Source organism: Apostichopus japonicus, chromosome 5 (assembly GCF_037975245.1).
Source record: "Apostichopus japonicus isolate 1M-3 chromosome 5, ASM3797524v1, whole genome shotgun sequence".
NCBI classification, from domain to species: Eukaryota; Metazoa; Echinodermata; class Holothuroidea; order Aspidochirotida; family Stichopodidae; genus Apostichopus; species Apostichopus japonicus.
This window is the reverse complement of record NC_092565.1, coordinates 697,999-707,998: the sequence shown is the minus strand read 5'-3', so window position 1 is coordinate 707,998 and position 10,000 is coordinate 697,999. Positions and strand designations below refer to the sequence as shown.

At 56.1% G+C, this 10,000-nt stretch overlaps 3 non-coding genes across 3 annotated transcripts in view; all 3 read left to right on the top strand.

Moving 5' to 3' along the window:
* Window positions 1–5,315: 5,315 nt before the first annotated feature.
* Window positions 5,316–7,193, top strand: LOC139968297 (small subunit ribosomal RNA). The gene has a single exon (XR_011793304.1). It is a non-coding gene; the product is annotated as a small subunit ribosomal RNA (ribosomal RNA).
* Window positions 7,194–7,798: 605 nt separating this feature from the next.
* On the top strand, window positions 7,799–7,958 carry LOC139968490 (5.8S ribosomal RNA). Its single transcript, XR_011793485.1, has one exon. It is a non-coding gene; the product is annotated as a 5.8S ribosomal RNA (ribosomal RNA).
* A 433-nt stretch (window positions 7,959–8,391) lies between these two features.
* LOC139968448 (large subunit ribosomal RNA) overlaps window positions 8,392–10,000 on the top strand; it is a 4,028-nt gene continuing 2,419 nt past the window's right edge. Inside the window, exon 1 of the ribosomal RNA XR_011793444.1 lies at window positions 8,392–10,000. This exon is cut by the window's right edge and continues 2,419 nt beyond it. This is a non-coding gene — a ribosomal RNA (large subunit ribosomal RNA).

The window sequence follows — 10,000 nt, the reverse complement described above, 5'->3', positions numbered from 1 at the left end:
AGAACGACACGCGAACACATGCATAGAGTTTGTGACCGTTGTCAACTTGAATGTATCGGGCGCTGGCTGGGATGTGCCCGGCGGAGACGGCAGAACGACACGCGAACACATGCATAGAGTTTTGACCACTGTCAACTTTAATGTATCGGGCGCTGGCTAGGATGTGCGCGGCGGAGACGGCAGAACGACACGCGAACACATGCATAGAGTTTGTGACCATTGTCAACTTGCGTGTATCGGGTACTGGCCTGTGTGTGCCCGACGTTGACGGAAGAACGACCCGCGAACACATGCATAGAGTTGTGACCATTGTCAACTTGAATGTATCGGGCGCTGGCCTGTGTGTGCCCGACGGAGACGGCAGAACGACCCACGAACACATGCATAGAATTTGGACTTCCTTGAAGAAGACGTTGACATAAAAAAAAAAAAAAAAAAAAAAGTCAAGCGGGTACTGGCTCAAGTGTGCCCGACGGTGACGGTAGAACGACCCGCGAACACATGCATAGAGTTGTGACCATTGTCAACTTGAATGTATCGGGCGCTGGCTGGGATGTGCCCGGCGGAGACGGCAGAACGACACGCGAACACATGCATAGAGTTTGTGACCGTTGTCAACTTGAATGTATCGGGCGCTGGCTGGGATGTGCCCGGCGGAGACGGCAGAACGACACGCGAACACATGCATAGAGTTTGTGACCGTTGTCAACTTGCATGAATCGGGTACTGGCCTGTGTGTGCCCGACGTTGACGGCAGAACGACCCGCGAACACATGCATAGGGTTGTGACCATTGTCAACTTGAATGTATCGGGCGCTGGCTTGATTGTGTGCCCGACGGAGACGGCAGAACGACCCACGAACACATGCATAGAATTTGGACTTTCTTGAAGAAGACGTTGACATTAAAAAAAAAAAAAAGTCAAGCGGGTACTGGCTCAAGTGTGCCCGACGGTGACGGTAGAACGACCCGCGAACACATGCATAGAGTTGTGACCATTGTCAACTTGAATGTATCGGGCGCTGGCTGGGATGTGCATGGCGGAGACGGCAGAACGACACGCGAACACATGCATAGAGTTTGTGACCGTTGTCAACTTGAATGTATCGGGCGCTGGCTGGGATGTGCCCGGCGGAGACGGCAGAACGACACGCGAACACATGCATAGAGTTTTGACCACTGTCAACTTTAATGTATCGGGCGCTGGCTAGGATGTGCGCGGCGGAGACGGCAGAACGACACGCGAACACATGCATAGAGTTTGTGACCATTGTCAACTTGCGTGTATCGGGTACTGGCCTGTGTGTGCCCGACGTTGACGGAAGAACGACCCGCGAACACATGCATAGAGTTGTGACCATTGTCAACTTGAATGTATCGGGCGCTGGCCTGTGTGTGCCCGACGGAGACGGCAGAACGACCCACGAACACATGCATAGAATTTGGACTTCCTTGAAGAAGACGTTGACATAAAAGAAAAAAAAAAAAAAAAAGTCAAGCGGGTACTGGCTCAAGTGTGCCCGACGGTGACGGTAGAACGACCCGCGAACACATGCATAGAGTTGTGACCATTGTCAACTTGAATGTATCGGGCGCTGGCTGGGATGTGCCCGGCGGAGACGGCAGAACGACACGCGAACACATGCATAGAGTTTGTGACCGTTGTCAACTTGAATGTATCGGGCGCTGGCTGGGATGTGCCCGGCGGAGACGGCAGAACGACACGCGAACACATGCATAGAGTTTGTGACCGTTGTCAACTTGCATGAATCGGGTACTGGCCTGTGTGCGCCCGACGTTGACGGTAGAACGACCCACGAGCACATGCATAGAGTTGTGACCGTTGTCAACTTGAATGTATCGGGCGCTGGCTGGGATGCGCCCGGCGGAGACGGCAGAACGACACGCGAACACATGCATAGTGTTGTGACCATCGTCAACTTGAATGTATCGGGCGCTGGCTAGGATGTGCGCGGCGGAGACGGCAGAACGACACGCGAACACATGCATAGAGTTTTGACCACTGTCAACTTGAATGTATCGGGCGCTGGCCTGTGTGTGCCCGACGGAGACGGCAGAACGACCCACGAACACATGCATAGACTTTGGACTTCCTTGAAGAAGACGTTGACATAAAAAAAAAAAAAAAAAAAAGTCAAGCGGGTACTGGCTCAAGTGTGCCCGACGGTGACGGTAGAACGACCCGCGAACACATGCATAGAGTTGTGACCATTGTCAACTTGAATGTATCGGGCGCTGGCTGGGATGTGCCCGGCGGAGACGGCAGAACGACACGCGAACACATGCATAGAGTTGTGACCGTTGTCGACTTGAATGTATCGGGCGCTGGCTGGGATGTGCCCGGCGGAGACGGCAGAACGACACGCGAACACATGCATAGAGTTTGTGACCACTGTCAACTTGCATGTATCGGGTACTGGCCTGTGTGCGCCCGACGTTGACGGTAGAACGACCCACGAGCACATGCATAGAGTTGTGACCGTTGTCAACTTGAATGTATCGGGCGCTGGCTGGGATGTGCCCGGCGGAGACGGCAGAACGACACGCGAACACATGCATAGAGTTGTGACCGTTGTCAACTTGAATGTATCGGGCGCTGGCTGGGATGTGCCCGGCGGAGACGGCAGAACGACACGCGAACACATGCATAGAGTTTGTGACCATTGTCAACTTGCATGTATCGGGTACTGGCCTGTGTGCGCCCGACGTTGACGGTAGAACGACCCACGAGCACATGCATAGAGTTGTGACCGTTGTCAACTTTAATGTATCGGGCGCTGGCTGGGATGTGCCCGGCGGAGACGGCAGAACGACACGCGAACACATGCATAGAGTTTGTGACCACTGTCAACTTGCATGTATCGGGTACTGGCCTGTGTGCGCCCGACGTTGACGGTAGAAAGACCCACGAGCACATGCATAGAGTTGTGACCATTGTCAATTTTAATGTAGCGGGTACTGGCCTGTGTGTTCCCGACGTTGACGGCAGAACGACCCACGAGCACATGCATAGAGTTGTGACCGTTGTCAACTTAAATGTATCGGGCGCTGGCTGGGATGTGCCCGGCGGAGACGGCAGAACGACACGCGAACACATGCATAGAGTTTTGACTTCGTTACAGAGGACGTTGACAAAAAATAATAATAATAATAATATCAAAAAAAAAAAAACATGGTCAACTTTAGTGTAACGGGTATTGGCTTAAGTGTGTGACCCAATGGTCAGAATGAGTGGGCAGAGTGAATCGGATTATATATTAAGGGGAGTGTCTTGTCTCGCCGGTCGATCTTCAAATTGTAGAAGTTTCCTCATATATCTCCTTGATTTCGTCAAGATATATCCGGCACGGGAGCAACCCCGACACTCCTCTGAAAATACGGGTCGCTCCCATGTGAGAAGGTCGATGGTGTGATCGACGGCACGAGTGTCATGCGACCGGGCGAGGGCCGAGTAATTAGCCGACGGTGATGCACACATGCGTAGGCATGGGACCCGTTGTCGTTGCACGAGTCTGTGAGACGGGGCGCCGCCGGACAAGACATACCCGGCACGGGAGCAACCCCGGCACTCCTCTGAAAACACGGGTTGCTCCCGGGTGAGAAGGTCGATGGTGCGGTCGATGGCACGAGTGTCATGCGACCGGGCGAGGGCCGAGATTTAGGCCGACGGTGATGCACACAGGCGTAGGCTGGGACTCGTCGTGTTGCACGAGTCTGTGAGACGGGGCGACGGCCGACCTCGACGGCAGGCCGCCCGATGCATCCGCAAGGTGTGGCTCTCGTCCGAGATTTTGAGATCTCTTTAGTGTAGCGGGTATTGGCTTAAGTGTGTGATCCAATGGTCAGAACGAGCGGGCAGAGTGAATCGGATTCTATATATGAGGGGGGTAGTAGAGTCGATCCAAGACTCGAGAAGGCTTTTAATGTCTGTCGTGTGTGTATGCGTGTCATGGTTGGACTCCAGCGGGCCCTTTCGGTAGGGTCAGCCGTCGTTTCATCGCGACCATGTGTTGCAACTCGGCGCTCAGAGCGGGGGTTTTCACCCACTCGCCCCGTGAGCAGAGGTGTCCCTCCGTGCACACGTATATATCGACGTTCAGATATGAAGCTTTCGCGGACGGGAGTCCACCCGAGACTCGAAAAGGCTCCTTGCCTGTGGTGCGTAAATATGTTTTTGCACGTCAGACCCTTGCTGGCCTTCTCGGTAGGGTCAGCCGTCGTTTCATCGCGACCATGTGTTGCAACTCGGCGCTCGGTGCGGGGGTTTTCACCCACTCGCCCCGTGAGTAGAAGGTTCTTTCGTGCATATGTATATATACAATCCCAGATATTGAGCTTTTTCATCCGCAGAACCCCCGGTGGAGAAGAGAGAGAGTAGAGATGAGAGAGAAAGGAGAAGGGAGAAGGCCTCTCGCGTTGCGTGGTCGATGGCACGAGTGCCATGCGACCAGGCGAAAGGCAAACGGCAAGCCGACGGCGACGGCAGGCCGCCCGACTCACCCGCAGAGAATCTGGGTCTCGTTCGAGATTTCGAGATCTCTTAAGTGTAGCGGGTATTGGCTTAAGTGTGTGATCCAATGGTCAGAACGAGCGGGCAGAGTGAATCGGATTCTATATATGAGGGGGGTAGCAGAGTCGATCCAAGACTCGAGAAGGCTTTTAATGTCTGTCGTGTGTGTATACGTGTCATGGTTGGACTCCAGCGGGCCCTTTCGGTAGGGTCAGCCGTCGTTTCATCGCGACCATGTGTTGCAACTCGGCGCTCAGAGCGGGGGTTTTCACCCACTCGCCCCGTGAGCAGAGGTGTCCCTCCGTGCACACGTATATATCGACGTTCAGATATTGAGCCTTTTCATCCGCAGAACCCCCGGTGGAGAAAGAGCAGGACCTCGGTGTCGTCAGATATCGAGCTTTCTCCACGGGACCCGTTCGGGCATGCTGCCGTTGCTGCGACCATGTGTTGCACTCGGCGCTCGGTACGGGCTTTTTCATCCAAGCAACGAATGCACGCTCGAGGCGTGCGATTGCTCTCCCCTGTTCCAGTGGACGAGCCGTCGCCCTCCCGCGTCGCTTCGAACCGGTCCCGTCTCCGAGGCGGGACCACTGCGACTCCTCTCGAGACGACCCAGTCGACTCGGGTAGAGATACACACCTCGAGAATCCCTTCGGGCGGTTCTTCGATCACTGTACCGTAATAGCACGGCATCGACAATTGAGAATTCAGAGAGAGAGAGAGGGGAGTGCGAGAGCGACTCCCGGACGGCGAACGGGCCCAGCCCGGTTCTGTCGACCGTTACCTGGTTGATCCTGCCAGTAGTCATATGCTTGTCTCAAAGATTAAGCCATGCACGTCTAAGTACAATCCTGAACATACAAGAGAAACTGCAGATGGCTCATTAGATCAGTTATGGTTTATTGGAGAAAGTCTTATACCATGGATAACTGTGGTAATTCTAGAGCTAATACATGCAACAAAGCGCCGACCCTTCGGGGGAAGCGTGCTCTTATTAGGAACAAGGCCAGCCCGGTCCTTTCGGGGTCCGGTCTCCGCTGGTGAACTCTAGATAATCATGCCGATCGCACGGTCTTGCACCGGCGACGCTCCCTTCAAAAGTCTGCTCTATCAACTTTCGATGGTAAGTTATGCGCTTATCATGGTTGTGACGGGTAACGGAGAATCAGGGTTCGATTCCGGAGAGGGAGCCTGAGAAACGGCTACCACATCCAAGGAAGGCAGCAGGCACGCAAATTACCCACTCCTGACACGGGGAGGTAGTGACAAAAAATAACGATACAGGCCTCTTCGGAGGCCCTGTGATCGGAATGAGTACACTTTAAATCCTTTAACGAGGATCTACTGGAGGGCAAGTCTGGTGCCAGCAGCCGCGGTAATTCCAGCTCCAGCAGCGTATATTAAATTTGCTGCAGTTAAAAAGCTCGTAGTCGGATTTCTGGCCGGGGCGGGCGGTCCGCCGTGAGGCGTGCACTGCCCGTTCCCCTTCTCCCCGTCAAACGGGAGTCGTGGGAGATTTTTCCCGGCCAGTGATTCGGTTGGTCGTGCGGTGCTCTTAACTGAGTGCCGTGCGAGACTGGAACGTTTACTTTGAGAAAATTGAAGTGTTCAAAGCAGGCCAAAGTGCCCGAACAGCTCAGCATGGAATAGTGGAAGAGGACCTCGGTTCTATTTCGTTGGTCTTGAGATCCTGAGGTAATGATCAAGAGGGACTGCCGGGGGCATTCGTATTGCGGCGTGAGAGGTGAAATTCTTGGATCGTCGCAAGACGCCCGACAGCGAAAGCATTTGCCAAGAATGTCTTCATTGATCAAGAACGAAAGTCGGAGGATCGAAGGCGATCAGATACCGCCCTAGTTCCGACCATAAACGATACCGACTCGTAATTCGCCGGCGTTCCTCCCATGACGCGGCGGGCAACTCTCCGGAAAACCAAAGTCTTTGGGTTCCGGGGGAAGTATGGTTGCAAAGCTGAAACTTAAAGGAATTGACGGAAGGGCACCACCAGGAGTGGAGCCTGCGGCTTAATTTGACTCAACACGGGGAAACCTACCCGGCCCGGACACAGTGAGGATTGACAGATTGAGAGCTCTTTCTTGATTTTGTGGATGGTGGTGCATGGCCGTTCTTAGTTGGTGGAGTGATTTGTCTGGTTAATTCCGATAACGAACGAGACTCTTGCTTGCTAAATAGTCCGGCCACCCGTCGTGGTGAGCCGCGAACTTCTTAGAGGGACAAATGGCTTTCAGCCATACGAGATGGAGCAATAACAGGTCTGTGATGCCCTTAGATGTCCGGGGCCGCACGCGCGCTACACTGGCGCAAGCAGCGGGTACATTTGCCCTCGGCCGAAAGGTCCGGGTAATCCGCTGAGACTTCTCCGTGCTGGGGACAGGGACTTGTAATTGTGTCCCTTGAACGAGGAATTCCAAGTAAACGCGAGTCATCAGCTCGCATTGATTACGTCCCTGCCCTTTGTACACACCGCCCGTCGCTACTACCGATCGAATGACTTAGTGAGGCCATCGGATCGACCGTCTGGCACCCCCGGCTTCGGCCGGTTGTCGAGGCGTGACGAGAAGACGGTCAAACTTGATCATTTAGAGGAAGTAAAAGTCGTAACAAGGTTTCCGTAGGTGAACCTGCGGAAGGATCATTAACAGAACCCTTCCCCTCCGTGATCGGAGAGGGAACAAAGGGGGAATGTCGGAAAAGCCGTCACAGAGAGACACGCGGAGAGAGCAAATTGGAAAAGCCGGGGGGACTCGAGCGGGGTTTTCACCGCCTCCTTCCCCGTTCCACGGTCGAGGTCAGACCCCGCGCTTCGCCTTCGCTCTCTCCGACAAAAAGGAGACGGGCGTGTCACACACAGACCAGCCCGGGGAGTACCCGGTTCTTCTCTCGTCGTCTGTCTCACGGAGTCTCGCACTCCCGGTAGCTTCGAGGGAGAAGTCCCGCAAGGGTGGAGACGCCGTCGCCGTCCGCGGCGCGGCGCTCCTCGAGGCATTCTCCGCAGGGCAGAGAAGGGGCACCGGTGTCGCCCGATTTCCCCCCAGTCGGCGAGTCTGACTCGCGCGACCCGCCCTCGCGGCGGTGGGGGGAAGGAGGGAGCCCGCTTGCCCCCTCGGCTCGACGGAGGATATTTCTTTCCAGTCACAAGCAAAGAAGGCACAGAGTCCCCGTGTCCTTTCTCCTTCCGTTCCACTTCTTCCCTCGGCTCTGAGGAGAGTTTGCGAACGCGGGAGTCTTCCAGTGGCAAATGACAATTCTTGGTGGTGGATCACTCGGCTCGTGCGTCGATGAAGAACGCAGTTAGATGCGAGAATTCATGTGAATTGCAGAACTCACTGATCATCGACTTATTCGAACGCAAATGGCGGCTCGGGGATGCTCTGCTCCTCGAGCCACGTCCGTCTGAGCGTCTGAAGACAATCACTCACAGAGTCGGCGTGTTCGCGCGCCGGAGGAGCGCCCGGCCGCAGCCGTCCCTTCGACGGCCGGCTGCGTCGGGTCAGTGTCAGATGGAGTTCTGTGATGTCGGCGCCGGTGAAACTCGGCGAGCAGGCTCGATCGGTAACCGGGGGTTCGTCGGTCGTGCGACGTGCCATCGGGGTGTAGACGTATGCGCCCGTGGTGCGGTCCAGCGTCCGACCCCCCGAACGGTCGAGGAGCCTCTGCCGGGCAGAGCCGGTCGACCCAATCGCGGGGTCTCTCGTCCTCCCGTCTGCGTTCTCGCAGGCGCATGGTAGGCCACCCTTTCCCGCCGGCGACCCGATTCTTCGGGGAGCGCCGGGGAAGGAGAGACCCCGGGTCGCCGCTATGACTCCGATCACGTTCCACGTGTCTTTCACGATTCCAGACCTCAGATCGGATGAGATTACCCGCTGGATTTAAGCATATCACTAAGCGGAGAGAAAAGAAACTAACAAGGATTCCTTCAGTAGCGGCGAGCGAAGCAGGAAGAGCCCATCGCCGAATCCCCGCGCCCGTTTGCGGTGCGAGGGACCTGTGGCGTAAGGAAACTGAACTCCGGTCGACAGAGTCTGGCCGCAGTCCACTGTGATCGGGGCTGCAGCTTACCCGCAGCGGGTGTAAGGCCCGTAGGGCGGACTCGAAGGCCGGAGGGAAAGCTTTCCAAGAGTCGGGTTGTTTTAGAATGCAGCCCAAAGAGGGGTGGTGAACTCCATCCAAGGCTCAATACTATGCACGAGACCGATAGTCAACAAGTACCGTGAGGGAACGTTGAAAAGAACTTTGAAGAGAGGGTTCAACATTGCGTGAAACTGCCAAGAAGTAAACGGATGAGTGCCGCATGCTACATGGGGCGTCCGGTTGATTCAGGCGCGGTCGGCGCGGCAGCGTGTGCGGGTTCGGATCCCTCGGGACCGACCCGCGGCGCTTCGCCGTCCGGTCCGCGTCGCACTTCTACCGTTCGGCGCCCTTCCCGGCGACCGACCGAAGAGCGGAGCAGAGGGGCGGGCGAGGCTGCGGCGTGCGGGGGCTTCGGCCCTCGCCGTCTTACGCCGCCCGTCACGGTTGCTCACTGCGCTCTCTGTCGAGGACTCTGCGTGACGGCCTGCCCCCCCGGGGGTTCAGGCAGCGGGGTCCGGGCCACCGGCGTCTCCGTCGGTCGCGTGCACAGCTTGCTGTCGCGTGGCCGGCGGGATCCGGAGGGTCCGGTCTCGCCGCGGCTTCGGCCGAAGCGGAGGGTCTGTCGGGCGTGAGCGAGGCCTCCTCATTCGACCCGTCTTGAAACACGGACCAAGGAGTCTAAGCAGGCTTGCAAGTCGAGGGGGTCTACCGAAACCTATCCTGGCATAACGAAAGTGAAGGTCGGCACAGGGCCGTCACGAGGCGGGATCTCGGCCCTCTGGGTCGGGCGCACCGCCACCCCGTTCCGTCCGGCTCGTCCGGTGGAGCGGAGGAAGAGCAAGCATGCTAAAACCCGAAAGATGGTGAACTATGCTCGGGCAGGAGGAAGCCAGAGGAAACTCTGGTGGATGTCCGCAGCGGTTCTGACGTGCAAATCGATCGTCCGACCTGAGTATAGGGGCGAAAGACTTATCGAACCATCTAGTAGCTGGTTCCTTCCGAAGTTTCCCTCAGGATAGCTGGTGCTCGGGAGATATTCGTGAACAATTTTATCTGGTAAAGCGAATGATTAGAGGCCTTGGGGCCGAAACGACCTCAACCTATTCTCAAACTTTCAATTGGTAAGAGGTCCGACTCGCTGGCTTGGAGCCGGACGAGTGAGAATGAACGAGTGCTCAGTGGGCCACTCTTGGTAAGCAGGACTGGCGCTGTGGGATGAACCAAACGCCTGGCTAAGCCGTCCGACTCGGTCGCACATCAGAGCCCACAAAAGGTGTTGGTTGATACAGACAGCAGGACGGTGGCCATGGAAGTCGGCATCCGCTAAGGAGTGTGTAACAACTCACCTGCCGAATCAACTAGCCCTGAAAATGA